This window comes from Acanthopagrus latus, chromosome 7 (genome assembly GCF_904848185.1).
Source record: "Acanthopagrus latus isolate v.2019 chromosome 7, fAcaLat1.1, whole genome shotgun sequence".
In the NCBI taxonomy this organism is placed as follows: domain Eukaryota; kingdom Metazoa; phylum Chordata; class Actinopteri; order Spariformes; family Sparidae; genus Acanthopagrus; species Acanthopagrus latus.
This window is the reverse complement of record NC_051045.1, coordinates 5267549-5289323: the sequence shown is the minus strand read 5'-3', so window position 1 is coordinate 5289323 and position 21775 is coordinate 5267549. Positions and strand designations below refer to the sequence as shown.

At 41.2% G+C, this 21775-nt stretch overlaps 1 protein-coding gene and 1 long non-coding RNA gene across 4 annotated transcripts in view; one reads left to right on the top strand and one right to left on the bottom strand.

Annotated features, from left to right (window-relative positions):
• LOC119022785 (teashirt homolog 2) overlaps window positions 1-21775 on the top strand; it is a 108520-nt gene that overhangs the window by 31210 nt on the left and 55535 nt on the right. The gene's annotated exons all lie outside the window — the stretch shown is intronic.
• LOC119022788 lies at window positions 10688-21692 on the bottom strand. Of its 2 annotated transcripts, none has more exons than XR_005076070.1 (3): window positions 21630-21692; window positions 21415-21553; window positions 10688-11021 (listed from the first exon to the last, which is right to left on the bottom strand). It is a non-coding gene; the product is annotated as an uncharacterized LOC119022788 (long non-coding RNA). The 2 variants fall into 2 exon arrangements; XR_005076071.1 differs by lacking the exon at window positions 10688-11021 and adding an exon at window positions 19647-19907.

The window sequence follows — 21775 nt, the reverse complement described above, 5'->3', positions numbered from 1 at the left end:
CACAACGACCCCGTAATCTGCGCAATCATTTCGAAACAAAAGCCGTTTAAAGAAAATGGTAGTTCGAGTGAAGTCGTGGACGCAAGAGTTGCAGGGGAGGATGATGGGGGTTTCTCTGCAATTGAGGCACTTGTACAGCTTGATTATACATAGCAAGGCTGTGATAAGGCTTCATTGAAATTTACAACAAGCAATCTCTACCATATGGACTCACCAAATGGAGATCACAGACTGGCGAACGCAATCAGCTTTTTAATTAACAGAATTAACAGTGCGATGTTAAACCATAATGACAGTAATAAAAACAGTTGATGTGACAATCAAAGAGCACCAAAAACATTCATAACCATTATTTTCATTAGTCTGAGGGAAAGACAATGGCAGTGAGTGGGGTTATATTGGAGAGGGATCTCAGACCCCCCTGTAATCACACTTGAATTAGCTGCAGATACCAAGTAATCCGATAGGCTATAAAACATGGGGTCACAGAGAGCACTCGTTTGGGTTTATCTCGGACCCCTTCATCTGATGTCGGCCCATTCTTTGAAGGAGTAAGTGTTGTCTTAGGCAATAAACATCCTGCGTTCTGAGACATTTCTGAGTGTGAGACGAGGCCCAAATCTACAAAGTTGGCCGATCTGCTGAGATTCATCTTCCAAACTGCCATCGCAGCATTACAAGCAGAGATGTGATCAGCAGCCGAAAGACTTTGGCAGAAAATAGCCGTTTATTGACCATAAAACATGTGCGTGTACACATAAAAAGCACAAACACACGCCCACACGCTTACACTCACGTGAATCAAAGTGCACGCACACACACACACACACACACACAAACACCTACACATGGAAAGATAAACCACAGCACCACAGCAAGGGCCATACCCCCGGCAACAGCACACAAAAGAAAGTCAAATTATTAGAAATAATGAAAAGCCATCAATAAGAATTCTGCAGAGACTCATTTCATTCTGTTTTCAACAGCGCTTTTCAGCCCATTATTTTCTGTAAATGTTAACATCGCCAAGCCTGCCTATTGATTCTATTATTTTTGACCTTGCATTAGTGTCGGCTAATCTCGCATGCTATAAAATTTCATTTCATAGTGAAAAATACTCCAAGGCCCTAAGGGTGAGTTATACACAGGTTGCGGCACCCCTGGGATTCATAAGTGCACATGCGGGTAAACAAACCGTACATTTAATGTTTCTTAGATGAGTGAGCAGCGCTGGGGGTTTCATTTCTTCCTAAACCTCAGGATTTTTCCCTTTCTTTCCTGTGAGGTGGCTCAAAGTGAGGGTTCGGTAGAGAGGCTCATTCAGAGATGAATGCGAGCGTCTCCCAAAACGATATTGTATTTTCACTCCCGTACACAGGCCTGAGAGGAATGCTGATCCAGTGAAGCCAAATGCCTTTTCTTTTCTTTTTTTTTTTTTTTTTTCCCAATGCATGTATGAGGCATCGCTGAAGATTGTTACATTTTTCAGATCACATTCAGGAATGACCGAGGCTTGACCTGGATGAGAGAACAATGAAGCAGCACCTATTCTGCACTGGCTGTTATTCAATTGACACATAATGATACTCAGTGGCAGTCAAGAGATTTCAGAGGAATCGCTAAATGTCTGATGAGAACTGTTACCTTGATAGATGAGCTTAGAAAAGACGCTGGCATCATTTTTTTTTTAACACACACAGATGCCTGCAGTGATTATAGCTCCAGTCCACAGGGGTCCAGGCTGGTAATATTAAACAATAACATACCTCATTGTAACTGATAGATATATTTAAATTCATGGAAAACATACCATCATGTAGGTGCTAAAGTATAGTGTTACACAAGTAAAGCAAACAGGAGAGCAGTGGTTTTTGGAAACCACGTTTAAAAGTTTTACAAGCTTCCACTTAATTCATATCGAGGCACGTTACAGCCCTGTTTAAAAGGCGAATAAAAAGTTCAGATTTTATATTGTTAAAAATGATCTTATTTGTAATGTCACTGCGTTGAGCTGAGTGGGTGTAAAAAAAAGTCCCCTCAAAAAACGCATTATATTACCGTTGTGTCTTATTATGCGGCCAGACTTGCTTTTTATCAGTATTATCAAGAGGAGCCTCAAAGCGGAAGCCAGCGGTAGCCATAATAAAGTTCACCAAAGAACAATTTTACCATAAGCAAAGCAATATCAGAAATGTCTCCAAGAACTTCCTAAAAACTGCTCAGTCAGCATAATCTGAGTTTCAAGTATTTGCCTGTATCCTCATTCTCAGCCCCAAACCGTGACGTGGGGAGTTTTTTGATTATCTCGGTGGATGCACATCTTTTCACAAACGGGCGACAGGATCCATCTATAGAGTTAGGTCGTACAAATACCTTGTTTTCCTTTAATGTACTCCCCTTAGAGACAAGTGCAGTGCTACAGAGAGGAGGCAGCTGGAAGAAATGCAGAAATACAAGCAGTTTCTCTCAACGAAGAAGCGTAAATAATCATACTCGCTTGAATGATAAGTGTGCTGCCAAATGTGGGGAAAACTGTGTGAGCAAGATGCAAGGGAGCGTGAAGGTTAATTCTGGTAGTTTTAATGCTGGGAGCTATTTTTTTATTTAGCCTATTTTGGTGCGCAAATGACTAATAGGTACAAAAAGTTACAACTACAGTCATAATCCGTGTGGTCAACTGCACCTGTCAGAGTACATCCACTTAAAGTGTTTGTTTTCGCCACTGACAGGCTCAGACTGTTATTCTAGGTGTCTTACGCATTATGAAGACTTGCATGTTTTTTCGTGTGTTTAACCAGAAACCGTCATTATACTGCTCTCAAGGCCACCAGACTCCACTTACAAAAACAGTAATTTTACCTCGCTCAACAGGGGAATTGCTGGTCCAGCCACTGCCTCGATTGATTCGTTTTGTCTTTTTTTTTTTTTTTTTTTAAAGCTAATGTGTTTCACCATCAAAGTTTGTCCAGCATGATCTTGACGACGGGGATGTTTTAGCATTTAGACGACACTAGTGCTGCTGCAGTTTATGACGGATTTTATGGTGCGTTTTTACCACCGTGTGCATGCGTAAAGTTACAACATTTTGCACGGGGGCCGTAGTGGAAAAAGACTGTCGATTTAATTGGACATCAAGGAAACAGTGCGTTGTGGTTGTTTCCAGTGTTGGAATCAACCAGTCTGCTGCTCTGATTTTGAGAAGTTTTGCTCAAGAGAAGCACTTAGGTGCTATTTTTGAGAGATCGATCACTTTTGAGGGCATTCCAATTTTAAGGATAATCTTTTTGACCAGAGTTAGTGACGAACGTGTGGCTACTCTTGTTTTCCTAACTTACATGGATTCCCTGTCTGTTTCTGAGGCCTTATGATAGTCTGAAGAGGTACTGTGGGGTAAACTCCTTTGCTGCAGACGCTTTCACTTCAACTGCTTTAGAGTGGAACAGTAACTGTGCTGCAGCTTCTGCACAGACTCAGGAATTTGCCACTTGGAAAATTACGCATGAGCTGTTTTCGGTGATAACTCTCAACTTTAAGAAGTGTGTTTCTGGTGCCTCAGAGTGTCATTGTTTCCTTTATAATGTGTTGGGTGAATAGAGAGTGAAAGTGAATAAATCCCAGACTCAAAAAGGGTTTGGGAGTGAATCATGCAGTGAACCTGATCCAGATCACTGTCTGTTAATAAAGAAGGTTTGGATCTGTGTTTTCTGAATGAATGAGAAACATCATATACACCAATTGCAGGTCTAATCTGTGATTTTAGTTTCAAATCATGTGATAAGCATTACCGTGATCATCACCCCACCTTTGCTTTTTTTTTTCTCTCTCCCCTGTCTTTTTCACATTAGTCCACAGATGTGTGTTCATGTATTTTTAATGTCCCTCCCACCTTATCACACTTTTCAATTTGGAACTTTTGACACAAACATGCCAGAGCACTTTGCCGTAGCTCTTGAATTAAAGAGCGAGAAAGAGAGCGGCAGCGAGAGAGAACGTGAGAGACCCAGTGATTTTCCGACTGCGGATGCCTGTGTTCTGGGTGTCACTTTGGTTAATAATCTCCTACCAATCCTTCAACTTGGCTGCACGTTCAGGACGCTTCAAACCATGAAAACAGCTGGCTTTGTGCAGCCCAACTGTCAGAGTCTCCTTTGCTGTCGATGATGGAAATATCAAACCAGTGAGCCGTGAGTGGACATCTCAATCTGAATCTCTTCAGCTCAGCTAAACCACAGCCGTCCTCCCACTGATAATTCATGCAACATACACTCACATTAGGAACACACTGAACCGTTCCCATACAGCTCTCTCCTTCTTGTAGTAGTACACAGACAACATGAAGCTCAGTAATTTTATTAAACCTGAAATGAAATGGACTTTTGTCGTTTCTTAGAGTTGGATATCACTCTGATATACAATTGTCTAATACAATTCAGTTCAGTCCATTCGGGCTTCCTGTACTGGCTCTTTTCAAATATTGAACAAAACGGTGAATTTAATATAAAAGCCCGAGTTCACATAAGAGAAGACATTTTCTCAGAAAGAACATAGTTCCAGAAACGATCTCCATTCAGGGAATGAGCCGCTTGGCGTTGATACCATCAAGTGAACACAACATCCGTCCATTTCATCTGTTTCTAGATTATAATGTTTCCCTCAGTTGCTTTGCCAGCGTGCGCTCGACCTCCCCATTTATTTTAATCATCACAGCAGACTAAAAAAAAACAAGGAGTAATAGGTGCGGCGTTCCGTGGAAATCGTAATCAACATACGTATCCAAACATTTCCATGTCATTCGTCAAATAAAAACAAAGAATGTCTCATATCTATGTGGAGCGCTTGGATCTTAGATTTATTAACAGCTAGATAGGATTGGAAATTAAAACAAAGTAGTGGCTTCATTTCTCACAGAGAGCAGACTGTAGTCGATGTTCCAAAGACAGGCGGAAGGAATGACTTGTTTGTTTTTCTTCTCCAGACCACCATTATGTGCTTTCAAACTGATGTGAGTTTGAGATAGAATTATAAAAGTCCCTGGGGCTCATCCAAGTTTAACAAAGCATCAAGGGCAGACAACCTTAAGCCCGCACAGTGCTACAACGCTGCTCTCATGGAGAATGTAATAAATAAATGAGCAGATGAGTTTGGTTCTGACAAGTGAGGGACATGGCGCTCCCTGTGCATTTTTGATAGTGATCTAATTCATCTGGCAGGCGTGGATGTTGATTAAATCAGAATGTCAGCCACTTGACAAGACAAGACACAAGCCGGCGTGGAACCTGTTTGAACAGCGTGAGCCGTGCAAGATGGCCAGGGAGATTTGCAATGCCGCGTGTCCACTGAACTCCGTACACCCGCCCTGTTATCATCGCTTCCTACAACATGTCCAGAGAGACAGACAGACAGACAACCAGACAGAGGGAGAGCGATGTAGAGGAATCCACCGAGGCCAACCTCTTCTGTTCTCTCTCAGGGTGACATCAGCCCTCTGACACTTAGGGTAAACAGAAGTGTGTGAAGGCACGACCATGCTCCCCTTCACTCACATGCAGTTGATGCCTCCATCAAATCTCCTTGACAATCACAGAGCTGGAGGCAAGACATACGTACGTGCTGAAATCACAGGCACTGTAATTATGGGGAACAAAGCCTCTCTGAGCAGACTCACTATATGAAAGACCATCAATGGAAAATCAGAGCCAAGAATGCTTAGGGTTGGTCCGTCGGTTGCGGCACACAATAGGGGTATGATAAAGGGGGAGTTTCGGAGACAGCAATCGTCGAGGCAGGTTGCTATTTAACTGATGAGTGCCTCTTCAGAATCACTATATCTGTGGAAAACTATTGCTTTCCACCAAAACCAACACAATACCCCATCTGTCTGCCAAAATATGACAACAGACTAATGTAAACACACTTTGGGAAATGATAGACATTGTCTGAGACTCCTAACTCGCACAAGACACACACAAGACACACATGTGACTTTTTTTTTCTTTTTTTTTGCTGACATCGGATCACAATTGTTTCATCACTGTCTTTATGCCGTATCTTTTTCACAAATCTATTGAAATATTGTCAACTCTATTTCAAAATTCTCACCAGGGCTGCGTGGTATTAGGTCTATTTTGACAGATATTTTAAATGTGATAAGATTCCACCGAAAAACCTGATTAAAATCATGATGATGTGACGTTTGTTGGGGGGGCTGTGCCAAACAAACAAGCTCTCTTACATCTGGAGAAAATGATGTGTAGGCCAGGACATCTCTGCAGGGCTACAGTAAGCCATTATAATGCTATTTTGTCATGCATTTTACTTTTATCAAGAAACTGCAGCTCCTTGGTATTTGGATATCGCTGTTATTGCGATTTTATTATATCTCGATCAATTGTGCTGCTCCTATTTCTCACCATATTTGTCGCGATGCGTTGAATTAGGACGTGGCATGAAAATGAAACAGAACCGGGTCCTTGGGTGGCTCCTCTCTTGCCTCCTGTTCACCTTCCCCCAAGGAGGTCAAAGTTACATGTAGAGAGTCACGCTGCTAATCTCCTTTGTCACTCATAAAATTTACACAACATCTCCCTCATGGAGTCCTGTCAGTTTGCTGCTGCCTGCGTCTGTCAGAGAACACAGATAATTACTCTGAGGGATCGGAGAAAGCCTTGATTATTTATAGGGCTGGATGTCTGAAAAGAAAAAAATCTACTATATGCAACTTTGACTGATTTCTTGATAGTAACAAAGCAACAGTATTATTCTTTTAAAAAATATCTTCACTACAGTTCACTCCAGTAAAAATACAAAACTAAAGCTAGCAGTAAACCCTTGAGTCATTTTGTTGTTTTGTTTCAACGGTGTGGAAGTCCCATTTATCACTGGAAAAACTTGAGATTCCTTTTTACAAAAAGTCCAAAGTGTGAGATGAAACTTTTCAGAAATGTCAAGAGAGCAAATTAAACTTAGCTTAGTATATAAAACATGTATAATATTCTCTCTAAGTAAGCATTGAAGTCATGTCCTGTATTTCCATTGTCCCACGTTCCACAGTTTTATATGGCACATAACATTTACATGACAAAGGGTCCTGTATTCCCACCTCAAGGCTGAACCCAGGGAATCTGTAGAATCTGTTGAACATAGGGCCCTGTGAACATAGGACCCTTGGAATATATGATCTGTGGAACATAGGACCCTTGAAAGACAGGACCCTGGGAATAAAGACCCTTGGCACACAGGCTCTTGGCAACATAAGACCCTGGGAACATATAACTGTGGAAAGACAGGACCCTTGAAACAGCACCCTGTGAAATTAGGACCCTTGGAATAGTACCATGGGAATATAGTACGTTGGAATATAGGTCCCTGGTAACATATAGGACCTTGGGAACACAGGTTCCTGGGAACATAGGACCTTGGGAATATAGTACCTTGGGACTATAGGTTCCTGGGAACATAGGACCTTGGGACTATTGGTCCCTGGTAACATATAGGACCTTGGGAACACAGGTTCCTGGGAACATTGGACCCTGGGGACATAAAATTGCTCCTGTAAGCATTCTGTGCATGACATGCTGTCTCTGACTTGACATGCTGGACGCACGTCATGCTCGGAGTGATCTTGGCCAGATGAATGACGTGTGAACTTAACAGCTGCTGCTTCGTGGTGTTTTGTTTTTTTTTTTTTTCACCTTGTTGATGTGACCTCACCTGCTGTTTGTGTGTAATTTTCTCCCATGATAACAGCATGAAAAGCCCATGAATTATACTAAGCCTTGTGTGAGAGACAAGAGAAAAACAAGCAGCTCTTCAAGAGAGAAATGATGATCATGTTGCAGTGATGTGTGCTTTTGATTCACCTCAGCTTCAGATCAGGAACAGCTCCTTTTATTTTCCATAGAAAACGGCGCAGTAATGGACTGTAATGTTTTAATCTCCAGGTAGTTTTTGGTATTTAAAGCCCCTGAAAACTCACTTCAAATCTGAACTTCATGAAATTAAATATTCAGTAAGTAAGCATCAATTAAAGCTGCGAAAAACAACTTAAGGTCAATGTTAATTTTGTCAACAAAAGCTGTGATGAAAAATATTTGTTGACCTTTTTTCAACAATAAAAATGAGACTAAAACTAAATAACAGGTAACCTTTGAAAAACAAAGTCGTGAAAAAATATTATGCCATGTTTTTTATCAAGGGATAAAAAACAGATGACAGACAAATAAATGAACAGATATAGTACTCATAAAATGGTAAGGTAATATAACTTTATTATATGATGTGGATGTGGACATAACATTAGTCTCACTCAGCTATCTGTTGAATCAGAAGAAATGCGTAAGTTCCAGGATGAATGTCGGGGGTCAACCATCTGAATCTTTCTCTTGATGTTCGGCAAAAAACAACTCTCTCCGATGTTTCAGCTTCTCTAATGACACTAAACCCTGGTTTGCAGTATGTTAACGAACAGGTGTTTGAATCCAGCCTCTTAACGATTTGCTACTTTGCTGTGGATAGAACAGGTAATGGTGACGCTAATGCTAACGCTAATTCTTGGTGGGAAAACCGACAGAGAGAGCACGGTGTTGTTGCAGAAGCCAGAGTTTGGAAATGAAAACCAGATTAAGACTGTTGTATTACTGCAGAGCAGAGGGACACTGTGTGTGACGCTGTAAACAGTGCCTTTGCCACGCTGTGATAGACAAGAACAAAATGTGTAACCATGCTAGCTGTACACAACAAAGACGGCGACAGCTGTAGGGGGATTCTTAGAAGACTTAAACCCACAGAATGTGAAATCTGCTTCTAGCAATCAAAACACTGTGTGAGATCAGGGGAGCTGTTTTCTTCAATGTTAAACAATCACTATCGCCAGTGTAAATCTGATTTGACTTAAGTTGAAATGTTCACAGATGACAGGCAACCAAATGAAATGTACCTTTTTCTATTGCAAATGTACGTGTTTGTCTGGGTTTGAACATTATTGGAAACATTTAGAATAATGTAGGTACACACCACACAGACCACAAAGTTTTTAGACATTATATTGCGGAAATGTTACACAAAAGCATGCTATGATTTCACTTATCAAAACTAAAATGTCTCTTAATGAAACTGATGACAATTAAATGATTAAGCTTCAACCAAGGACAACAAACATGTTCATTGAAAGACTAAGACTAGATCTAAATCAGGTGACAAAATTAACACGTAAAGGTTGCATTTATTTATAGGTATAAAATAAATTATACTTCATTGCAATTATGCAGGTAAAGTTCAATCTAATCATATATTCCACAACAACTTTCCTGAGATCTTGACTCCAGTTCTGGCAGATCCTAACTGGTGCACGATACGTGACGTCACAATTTTCCTACTGTTCTTCAAACCAATGAGAAGAGCACAGAGAAAGAAAAAGAAACACAGAAAATCTCTAATGTGAAATAACCAGAAACTGTTGATATGGGCAGAAAATAGTGTTGTCATACAGGATCCCATCACTCACAGTAAGAAGCAGATTGAAAAGGGGCTTTAAGCCTGGTTAATTAAACCTCTAAGAGTAGTAAAATAGTGCGAGTGACCTGTATCCCAACCGTCTCGCGGCTGGTCATACACGTGCCTTTTTAATTCTAATACGCTACTTAAATGCCAGCTTAACAAGAGATGGCAATTCCATGTGCAAATCAATTTGATATCTGCTGGGACTGAAAAGTGCACATCACACATTACGAGCCAGGATCAAGCTGGGGGCAGGTGCCTCTCTTCTCAGAATTACAAGGAGAGTCTGCAGACAGATATGAATTTACAATTAGTCTCATCCTGGCGACTTCCTAAGGTTTGTGACAGTGTCTGGGGTTCCACTAAAGGCCATGTGTGTGAAGCCATGAATTTCTTGCGACAGGCTATGATACCAGAGAGGCTATATTTAGGGAGGATAACTAGTACTGCACGGTATAATCTGACATTTGTACCACAAGGGAGTCATACTGCATTGCTCACAAATGACAGTGTCACTGTTGGTTTGTGTCCCCGGTGGAATAGGTTAAAGAGAACAAAACATGTTTTTGCAGTGGAGTGCCGCTCTGCAAGACAGATCTAATAAAACTGTATTTGATTGTGGGGGTATGATCTGACTGTGGCTGTCACTGGTGAGTGAGCCCCCTGAGCACGGAGACAGCAGCAGTCTGGTTGAAAAGGAACAAAGAGTCCCTGGGAGCGGTCTCAGTAGACTCTGAAACAGGAGTCTGCATGACTGGCCTGCTTTTGATGGCTGACTTCAGCAGGGCATTTTAACTTCCCCTCTACTTCTCCGGCCCCTCTAACCAGGACAAAGAGAACAAGCAGAGGCCACCATCATTCTGGTGTTACTACCTGTCCATTTTCCTAAAATTTTAAGTACGTCAACCGAAGCCTAACACGTTACAAGCGCCGTTCATGAATAAACATCCTGCATACCCTGGGCAGCGTAACATTTTATCAATCTACAAATACATTTTCTATCTGTTCCCCTCATGCGGTGCCGTAGTTTAAATTATAACGTCAACCAGCATATTTGAGTACCTGTCAAATCCTTTTAAAGAAAACAAGCATGATGTAATTCTGTTCAACCAGGCAATTCATTAGCCCAAGTCAAACACTCGTCCCTCCGCACTTGGCTGCTGTTGTCCTCCCTGCGGACGCGGAGAAGCCACTTAGGTCCACATTCACCAAGGTGATCAAACCTGCGTCAGCCTACACCTGCCTCCCCTCTCAGGAGGAACCGGGGACAGGCTGCACAACAAAGCTCCCGCGGCACACTTGGGGAGTTCAGCTAACAGTGTCTTCAATCACCACATCTCAGAGCTATCCAAGGATTGAGGGCGCTTAGGATAAAAAAAGCAGGAGTGTACTTGGAGGAGTTTATGTGGATGCACACTGCGCCAGCTAATTGATGTACGAGGAATATTCCGGCCACTCAGCCACTGTAGAGCTCCGTGACATCTTGTATTTTCCTATGCAGTCATTGCGTACTCGTCCAAAGCACCCTGCAGAAGGAGAAACAGTATTGCCACTAAATAGACATATGGAGTATGAGTGTTCAAGACATCTTTACTAGGAGACATTAAAGCCATGTTAGCAGAGGCAGTAGAATATTATACTAGCGAGATGCTCAGTGGAGATTTGGGGATCAGCAGTGTGCAGGCTGTTTTTTTCAATGATATGTTTGAATTATTTCTTATGGGTGTGCATAATGGCAATATAAATCTTTCTGGGTGTGCAATTACAAAGACTGGCATGGTCTATTCCCCGCTGGGTGATCGCCTGCGAACAATGACATATTACCGGCTGGCCGGCAGTGGTCATTAAGAACTGATATGGGATTTATGGCCAGTCTTTAAACATGAGATGGCATTAGAGAGATTTGAATACAGTCAAAATGGCACAAAGAATCCTGCCTGAGCAAGATGGAGCTAATGAACTGTGGTTGAAAAGCAGGGGGATATAAAGTTATTTTGGGTAAAGCCAATTTCTCATCAAGCAAAATGAGTCTGATTTTAATCAGGGGTTGTCAGAGTCCATAACAAGCTCGCTGTGTTATTATGGTATTGTATCGGCGGTGAGGTTTTATAGGTTTGTAATGAGCAAAGTCGAACAATTAATATTTTAACGCACGATTCAATTTGTTATAATGAAATGCATGTTGAAAAGCACATGACAAAATACGAAATGTTAATACGAAGTATGAAAAGCTCAGTGTGATTCTATTACAGGGAATTCAAAATGGTGCAGGGGCTTGAGCGGCGACACAGTATCATCTCAGTCAGGGTTTCTGCATGACGACAAAAGCTCTCGATATAACCATCGTACTAATTTCCAGTGGCAATTAAGGAGTCTTACATTCCACACGATACCTGCTGAGAGAGTGTAAGGAGCTTAAACATCAGATGTGTTCATTGGAAAGTGAGAAATAAAGACTTTGCCTCATCATATTAGTGCCAGCCCTTAAAGTGACTGTTTATCATGAGGTAGTGCTCAAGGTTTTAATGAGCTCCCTGCCTGTTCTAGTATAATTCCAATTAGTCCCTCCGTCTCATATAATGGCATGATTACCTTGTGAAGCCTCCATTGTTTTCTGTACAAGCCTTGAAAGGAACCCTGACTATTTTAATCTGTTTCCCAGTGGCAGCACACCTGCCAAGCCAGTTACACCTCCTGCAGAATGATCACAGGTATTGGTTCATTAATACAGAGAATGGCAGTGTATGAATCCCTCCCCCCCTCCGGTCACACCTAGTGGATAAATGAGAAAATAAATGTGGAAAATCTGATTCTGACTGCATTACTCTTCCAATATTATATTAAACAAATTTACATCAATAAGATGGAGAAAGAGTTTATAAAAATGTGACTCGCAAAGCAGCGACAATAATGCACGTATCTATTTCTGTTTCTGCTCGCAGCGCTTCTTGAAAATCTCAGCTCACTTATAATAAAGTGTGACCGATCTCCGTCAAAGTGATAACAAATCCCGCAGCTGTGTCAGCCTCTAAAGTAAGGCCCATTACCTCAATTTTGGTTGCTACCATTGGAGACAGAGAGAGGGGAACGAGCTATTTTTGATCAAAACCCAGGCAGGAGGAGAATCAGTCATTAGCAGCAGCCCATTTGCACTGTCATCTTGTTTGGACAGCCTGTGGCTTCCACTTGAAGACAGTTCTGGTTCTGAGGGGGGAAAAAATGCACCCGCCTCGTTCGTCACAGCCTCAGTGCGGGGCTGATCTACCAAGAAACTCACCGCACAATCATTACGATGTTTCCCTGATATCATTTGTCGTGGAAAACACATAACGAGGATAAAAAACATGCAGTAACTTCACGCAAAAAAAGGGAATAATTGAGTTAATGTTGTTGATTCAATAACTTTTGCAACTGCAAAGGGCAGCGTGTTCCTACCCGCATCATATTGTTCCCGGTATCTCGGTAATTGATTCAGAGCTCTGAGGACACTGTCTTGCACGAGAAATGTTTCATTCAAATCATAATTTAACAGGGTATCAGCAACAACCAGCACAATAGGAGAGGATGGTAATAGCCCGTACCTAAAACTGAATTTAGATTTTCTCTCAGATTTGACACTCGTGCAGAATAAGAGACAGGAGGGAAGAAATGGTAATCTGCAAGAAAACCCTTAAAAGAATCAATTTGGCAAGGTGTCTGAGAATGTGACTTTATCCGGCACTGTGATTCCGACTGTCTCCTGTAAGAGTGGGATGACTGTCTTTCTTCCCTGCTGACAGGCAGACCCAGGCCAAATTGACAGTTCTTTAAAGCGCCTGACAGAAAGCCGCATTAATTAAGTCATTGCTGGACTTTAATTGTGTTAAGAAGTTGAAAAAAAAAATCTAATATGAGAAAAGGTTACCAAGTCCTCCGTGGTGTCAGATTTTCTACTTTCTATGAATATTAATGTGCCTAATGAAGACAATCTTCGCTTCATCTCCCCATTGTTCTGTATTCAGGTGCCAAGCTTTCACAGCCATTGATTTGTTGTTAAAGAACAAATATGTCATGGGAGAAAATGACTGCCACGTCTTTTATCTTAAATTTATCAAGAAAAACGCCTCTCTTTTCAGTTGAAGTGTGGATTTCTTTTTTTTTTTTTTTTGTTATTCTAAAAAGATTTTAGCGGAGTGAGTGTCATGCAAAAGTTGTCAAGGTGTATTTGGGTGTTAATTAGATGTGGTAAGCCAATTTTGCTTTTTTTTTTTTCTGCTGTGTGAACAGGGAACAAAAGGAAACTCAGATTTCATGAGGTGCAGTGGGCAACAAATAAATACAAAGCCAGCAGAGCAAACCAAGTCTTTGTTTTAAGTGTTATACAATTATTAAGCTTTTAGCATTCAGCGTATCCATTCAACAGTATGTTTGTTTGTACATACAAACCCCATTGAATGCTATCAGGGTAGGAAAAGAATAAACACATTTAGGATGGAGGATTTCTCTCCAACAGAGCTGCTGAGGTGCGACTGTTGTCCACCGCTGGCAGATAAAGTCGTGCGATAAGATATTTGATGGCAAGTTACAAGTTCTTTGTGCCTGCCACAGAGCCCGGGGGGGGGGGAGAGCAACACCAAGCGCTCCCCAAACTTCAATATTAAGCGGGCATCATGATTGCCAGGCATATTAAAGAGACAGAAATTCAAATGAACCTCTCTCTCTCTCTCTCCCGTGATAAGACGACCTGAGTCCTTGTGAAAGATGAGCTATGGCTATTTCTGGAGAACGAAGTGCTCGGTCTCGCCACAGGGCAAACCCTGAATAGCCAGGGTTGGAATTACTTGAAAAGAGGGACTGGCTGATGTACTTGGCACTTGTCATTGAAGGAGTGTCTTTTGTTCACAATGCCATAGATCTCCATCTGAGGAGACTGTACAAAAGGACTCATGTATTTGTGAATCCTTTTGTGAAAAATTAACGGTGTTACAGAGGGGAAAAGGACAGTGTTGGAAAATAAATTTTGCAACATCTCATCTGAATTTACGTTTTTAGATTTTTTTTGGGGGGTGGGGGGACCTGGCTCAAAACACACCCTCAGTGCACCTTCTCTTTTTTTCTTTTTCCCTCCAAACGTCCTTGTCTTGGATGGCCGTTGAAAGGAGAGTAGTCACCATAGCTAATTTATGTTGAGGGTTGGCTGTACACAAAGTGTGAAGGATGGGGGACTATGCACATGTGGACGTCCCTTTATTGCATCTGACAGAGACGACTTCTTTCTGATGTCATCCCTCTGTGCGTGGGGGAGCCGCTGAAGTTCACATTGTTTCCCACCAGAACAGACACACACATGCACACACACACACACACACACACACACACACACAGGAGGAATCAGTCAAAGCTGTACTGAGATCAAGTCTCAGACATAATCAATTTAATGTTTACTTCAAGAGGAGCTGTGGGTTTTTTTTTAGCCAAGATAATCTTTTTTTTCAGGGTTATGTGATAAATTTGTTAGTATTCACAAAACTTTTCAGCTCAAGAATGCATATAATGTCCTTTTCCACGCTAAAAGACCCAAATCTGTAATCTATAAGTAACACTGTATGTCTTTTCAAACACTGAATGTTTGAAGGTTTGTTTGCATACAGTGTTTTGGGGGAAAACGGCAGGAAAACACGATAATTGTTTAAATATTTAATCCATAACTCAAAGTCCTCTGTAATTTATGTGAACATACTTGCAAAAAAATGAGGGATTGGGGCTTTAACGCCCCTCCCAAGGACAATTTATGTTGCACAAAGCTGATTTTTTCAAAGGTGACTCTGTAGGGGAACCTCTCGCTCAGATTTACTTTGGTTCCCATGTGCTGTGAACCAGACTTGGTTTTATTTATGGGGAAAGTTTAACCACAGTCTTTGTTCTGCAATGATTTTAATTCTGACACTGAGCCATTATCCAGTTTTGAAATGAATCAAGCTAAAATGGCGGTGTTAAAATGTGGTGTTAATCTTAAACTAACATTTTCTTTTTTTATAGACATGTATTTACATACATTCCTTTCATTATTATTGTTATTATTTTATTATTATAACCATTATTATTGCTTTTTTGCCACTTTTAATTTCGACAAGGCTGACCCAAAAAAAAAAGACACGTGAGAACAAATGAAGAGCAGCATCAGAGGGGAAGTAATGAAACGTCTTTCAACAACACTTTGTCTCCGTTCCTTTGGCCAGGACTGGGATACCTATTAACATTCCCTTTAAATTATTCATTCTGATGGATAAAACACCTCCACAATTAATTGCATGTGAGCCACCCAACCCCCTTAAATCTGTTGAAGAGGCTGAAATTCACAGCGAGCACTCGTTAAATGTATAATTTCCTTACACTGGACTTTTAAATATGGGGCTGGGTGTAAAAATAATAACTTCTACGTAAATAAAGTAAAATGGATGGCTGCTGATTAATGGGCATAGCATGAAATATTCTCTCTTCATCTGGCCCCCCTCTGTAATAATACGCCTTGAGGAATAAGAAAGAAAGAGAGAGAGAAAGACACCCTTCTGATATGAAACTTTCCTAACGTTTGTATATTCTGTTTCATGGGCATCACTTCAGAGCAAATGAGTACCACACGTCTCGCACACTCATGTAAATTACATCAGAATCCCAGCCTCGCACCATCCGATGCGAAAACGACATTCAATGTCATATATTAATCATAGACTTCATAGATGTATGCACTATTAATTGTCATGTGTCTTTAAGTAAAAAACAGGATTTGGGGATGTTTCACTGTGTGGAGGTCGTCTGTGTCTGGCTTGTTAATTGTAGATAATGTGTAACATAAAAACTCATTCATGTTTGATTTTATATGTGGTTTTCGGTGGTAACATTGCTGAACTGGACTGTTGTGTCCACCTCAGGAGAAACACATTCTCGCCTCGCAGTCAAGGATTAAGTGGGCAGAAACTGCAGTATTGATGCGGGATACAAACATAAAGGCAAGACTGATGGCTGCTACTAAACTGATGTTAGTGTCAGTATTGATGTTTTTTGAACAATGCTATTTTGAAAATGCAAACTCAGAGGCGGAAAAAAAAAGCTGAGATGTTATATAAAGAAAAAAAAAAGTCATGCGGTAAGCAGAGAGGGAGAATAAACATTGCGTATTTGTACAAGTCTGCTGTGTAGAAGCTCATCCAGGAAGAAGAGTGTGCTGCCCAGCTATTTATTGCTATGCTGCTGAATGCAACGCCAGCTCAAAAGGCTTCAAATCATTGGGGAGATTGTTAGGCTTCTGTGAAAATTACGGAAATGCAGGGGAAATGGATGAGCAACACTTCATAACAATTAATCAGGGGCCGCTGATTAATAAAGTTCATTTTTTATTCTCGATGATTCAGGGGATTATCAAAAGGACACTGTCCTTGTCATTTTGATTAACAAACCCATCCTCGCTCTGGAAGAGGACGCGCTGAAGGGAGACGCTTTCTTTCGCCCATAAAATAAATATTGAATGAGAATATTAACTCGTTAACCTTGACAAGTATTTGTAATTTTCATAAGGGGGTAAACCAGCAGATTCAGCACAAAAAATACTGTGGGGGTTTGAGAAAAGGCACGGGAAGAGGGGCGGGGGGACGACAACACACAACAAATTAGAGAGAATGAAGAATGCTACTGCATGAATCCTGTCATTTTTATGGGCTGCAATGATTAATTTGTTTGTTCAAATTCTCAATTAAGCCAGGAGGAACTGGCAGAATTAGAAAAGGAGAGCAGTGCAGCGTTGTCTTGGCTTTGCAAGCGCCCTGGGGAGATATAGCCCTACCTGATCTCAGGTCATCAGGCTGCTCTGCAGACAGCTCACACAGCCCGGAGCAGGGGTGTGGTGAGACGTCTCGGAGATTCATTTGAAACGGCGCAGAAAAAATGTAAATCAAAATATTTCGCCAGTCCCCCTGATAAATCATTCTGCCTTTTCCTTTCATTTGTCCAGGTCGCCTTGTCAAGGGTAATGCCCTTAAAATGTCAATTGTCAGTGTGAGCATGCATCGCATTAGACATAAAGTACAGTTCACCACACACAAAAACAGCAGTCAGTCGCAGTGTTGTACAGAAAGAAATAAAATATGGAGCTCGCACTTCCCTTTTCCCTGGAGGCCCTGTGCACTTATTATTTGTCAGAGTGACAGATGTTTTTCAAATGATGGTGTCTCATGTGTGCTGAACTTCTACCAAAGCCCTACCGTGAGAGACTGCCAGACGTTATACACCATCTGATGGTGGAAACCTCCACGGACTGAATCCCTCTGCTGCGAGGCTTTTTTTCTTTTTTTTTTCTTTTTTACTGCAGGGAAGGCGAACAACAGAGGCAGAGGTTGTCAGGGTGGTCTGCTGAGGGGATCGCAACACCTTACCGAGTAACAGCGGGCTCGGACCTGGGCCGGGGCTCACCGCACGGCACGCGGCAGCACAAAAACTTCCGAATCCACGGCTGAGATTTGCTCATCAGAACTGAATTTCTCAGAGCGCTGTGAATATGTTTGGGTGGCTGAGGCAAATATTATTTACAGCAGAGACATAAATATTAATATAGATAGGAAACAAATTTGCAAGTGACTCTGCCAATGCTCACTTCCACAAAACTGAGCACAAAGAAAGAGGTCATTTTGCTATGTGCATTTTTTAACTGCGTGTGGGAGGAAAACACTCAGGTAGCATCATAGAGCCAAAATAGTTTTAGCGGGCGGTTGTCGAAATATGCAGCGTCTACCAGCGCAGAGAGGGTCAATGAGTTATTTTTTGCTGCTTTCTTTCTCACCCTCAGCTCAAACCATAAAGGGTCATCCACAGGCAGAATGCACATGAATTTTATTACAGATATTTCTCAGTTTTATATCGATATGTCCCAGAAACCATACAGCACAAGTTTTAATGTGGTTGCTGCAACAGAATTTAACCTCAGAAAAGAAGAAACCACTCAAGATTTAAAATACATGTACTTCACTCAAGGATATCCCAGAGCAAAATGAGCTATTTTTGCTCTGCTACATTTATGTAACACTTTTTAAAAAAAAGCTTCATTTTCTCAATGTTAACGCCTTATTTTACTGTAAAACAGCCCACTCAAGGAGAGATGAATCACAGCAGAGCGTAGCTGGATCACCGACTCTCAGCTGACCCACTGATGTGTGGACGGCGTGTTCAGCTTGTTTCCTTTTTCCGACACAGTGCGTCTAAAGTCAAGAACAACGCTGCGTTTATTTTACATCTTTATGAGACTGCTTTCCTCCTTTTTGCTCGGCAAAGTATTTGTTTACCTCTGCAACAGTTTCGTAAGATTGAAATCAAACAAAAGGATATATTTTGCGCATTCGAGTGTAACTTGTCAAAAAAAAAAAAAGAAGAAAATCATCTGGAGAGAGGGCTGCTTCTGTTCTACATACGCTGCAAATTCTCCAAGCGAAAGTGCAACTTTGTTATTGTGTTTACGACCATTATATGATTTTTGTAATGAAATCACAGTGTGTTTTCCGGACCAGTGGATGCTTTTAATAGTGTTGGCCACCTTTCTTTTTTTCCAATTCAAGGTGTCCTCTATACACTATGTATATCCAGAGCAGCGGCATTGACTAGAGCCAGCACTTGTGAAGCGAAAATGCTTATTAGTCAAACAGTCCCCATCGGAATAATGCCACGGTCAGCCAGTGGTGAGGGATAACTCTGTGTAGATGACACTCCGGAGCCTATTCTGTAGGGGATCTGCTTTAGTACAGCACGCACAAACATGATGTATGGACACACAAGCAGAGAAGCATCATGGGACCACACAATGGAAGAGCTGCGGATGAGTTACTGTGGCGAGAGCAGGGCTCGCATCGAACATGCTCTTCAAAACAATGACAGTATGTTCTAGTTTTCTGTTTAATGACCCATTTGCCCCAGCAACCTTGATCAAAAACCTGTCGGCGAAAAACAAAGCAGTTCAAAACGAATACGGAATGATTATAGCTAACGTTTAATCCTTCAGCGTCCGTAGAATACCTTGAATTGTTGTGTTGGGAAAAACAATATAAACCGCAGTTATGACTGCTTTGAGATGCACAATTAAACCCATCAGGATGTAGGTGGTGCTAGAAGCTCGGTGACGTGGGGGGATTTGCTGCAGGGCTTGTTGTGGAGCTAGCAGGAACATGCTAGCACCACAACAGCTCTCTGAGCTTCCTTCTGTTTTCTCTGCTCTGGACTGTTTACTCCCTCCTGGTATTTTGTTCTCGGGTTTGTTTAGTTTTAGTTTTGTTTATTTGCACAAAGACACAACAGCATAAAACCAGGTAACAGATACAAAACAGACGTGACAGGAGAAGTCGAGAGGCCACAGTCTTACACAACGAACATCCCCTGAATGATTTTGCAAAATACTGACACAACAAATGACACACAAAACACACAAAATGAACGAAAGAGTTAGACATGATCAAAACCTAACGAGATGTCAGAATCAAATGTGATTTATTTTTAAAGATATCAAAAAACAGGGATATTAGCACTCGCTAATAGCTTAGCACTATTTGCAGAGTGTTACATCACAAGCTAACAAGCAAGCTAACTGACCGGTAACCATTTAATGATTAGTTCAACCCAAAAAGGAACATTCAGTAATTATCTACTCACCTTCCTGTCTATTGAAAATCAGGTGAGGTTCTGTAGTCCACATAAAGTGAAGCAGAAGTAGATGGAGACTTATTTTAAAAATTAAAGCTGAAAAAGAAATTTTGAGATGGCTCCATACAGCTTTTCCAAAGTGATCTGAGCCTCCAGTAGTTCAGATCTTAAATTGGTTTGAAAATACATCAGTTCGGCACCTTTTAAAGCCAAACTCTTCACTGTAGCTGCTAAGCTATAGGCGTTAGCATCCACCCTGTCTGAAGTGGGTGTGCTCTGTTTCGCTGTGAAGCTCCAGAAATGATTTGTGGACTACAGAACTTCACCATGACGATGATGAGCACCTCACTGTTCAATTATGTTTTTTTTGGTGTATGCAACAGTTAGCTATCTTGTTAGCTTGGCTGCTAACAAGGCAATGAATTCGCCCAGTTTATTTAAAATATGCATTCATACCATCGACTCCTTTCTCCTAACTGTCTGTAAACCCTGTCTGTTTTGTGGAGCAGTTTATCCTCCAGCAGTTTGAATTAAACGTGGACAGAGCGACATAACAAAGACAGCTTCCTTCGTTTCGAGCCTCTGTTCCTTCAAAGGTTACTACAAATTCATGCGTCCACATTGACCAAAACATTTACTTCACTGTGGTCGTTCCAATGAAGATTTTAACCACAGAATTTCTGTCTCGCTCGCTGGTGCGGTCGGGCCTTAACAGAGTTATATTTAGTCTGACTTTCATTGCCAAGGCCCTTCACGTTTAATACAAAGAGGTTTGTCAAAGCATCATATATTTATGTGGAACATTTGCTGCGTATGGGGCGGGCAAAAATCAATTTCCCGCCCCTCTTGATAATTGATCGTTTTTTTTCTGTGCGTACTAGAATGATGATGTCCCAGGTCCATCCATCTATCTATCTATCTATCTATCTATCTATCTATCTATCTATCTATCTATCTATCTATCTATCTATCTATCTATCTATCTATCTATCTATCTATCTATCTATCTTCAACATATTTACTACCTTTTGAATAAATCCAGTTGTTGGTCTGTACCCTGACAATGAAGTACTGTAATATATAAAACAATAGGAACATTAGGCAGGGACAGGGTTGTATACTTCACTGCTTTAATTCCTCATCTCCACTTAACAGTCTCTGAGACACCCCGTCATCAGCCAGTAAACCTTCTCAAAATAAATCCAATCCCATAAATCTACCTCTGAAGGAATCTGATACTTTTAAAAAGTGACAGTGACTGACCTTGAGATTTATTTTTGTCACACCAGAAACTGTCTCCCTCAGCAACGCGAGATGTGCCTGTCCAGATGGTTTTGTGTGGCATCGTCTTGCTAATTGTCAGTGATGCCATCAAAGGGATGTAGCAGACCTGACAACTTAGCTGATGAGCAATAAGATGAGTATGAGGGGGGAAATTAGAGCCAAAAACATGTGACAGTTATTTTGTGCAGCCCTACCTATGCTTTTAAGCACTCTAAATCCTTTGGCCTCCTTTGTTTTTTCTCCATTTGTTGCAGACTTGCGTAGAAAAGCACAGCTATTATTAATAAACCCGGGTTCAAAATAGTTATTTCTGCGTAATTATTATGTCTGATTACATTAT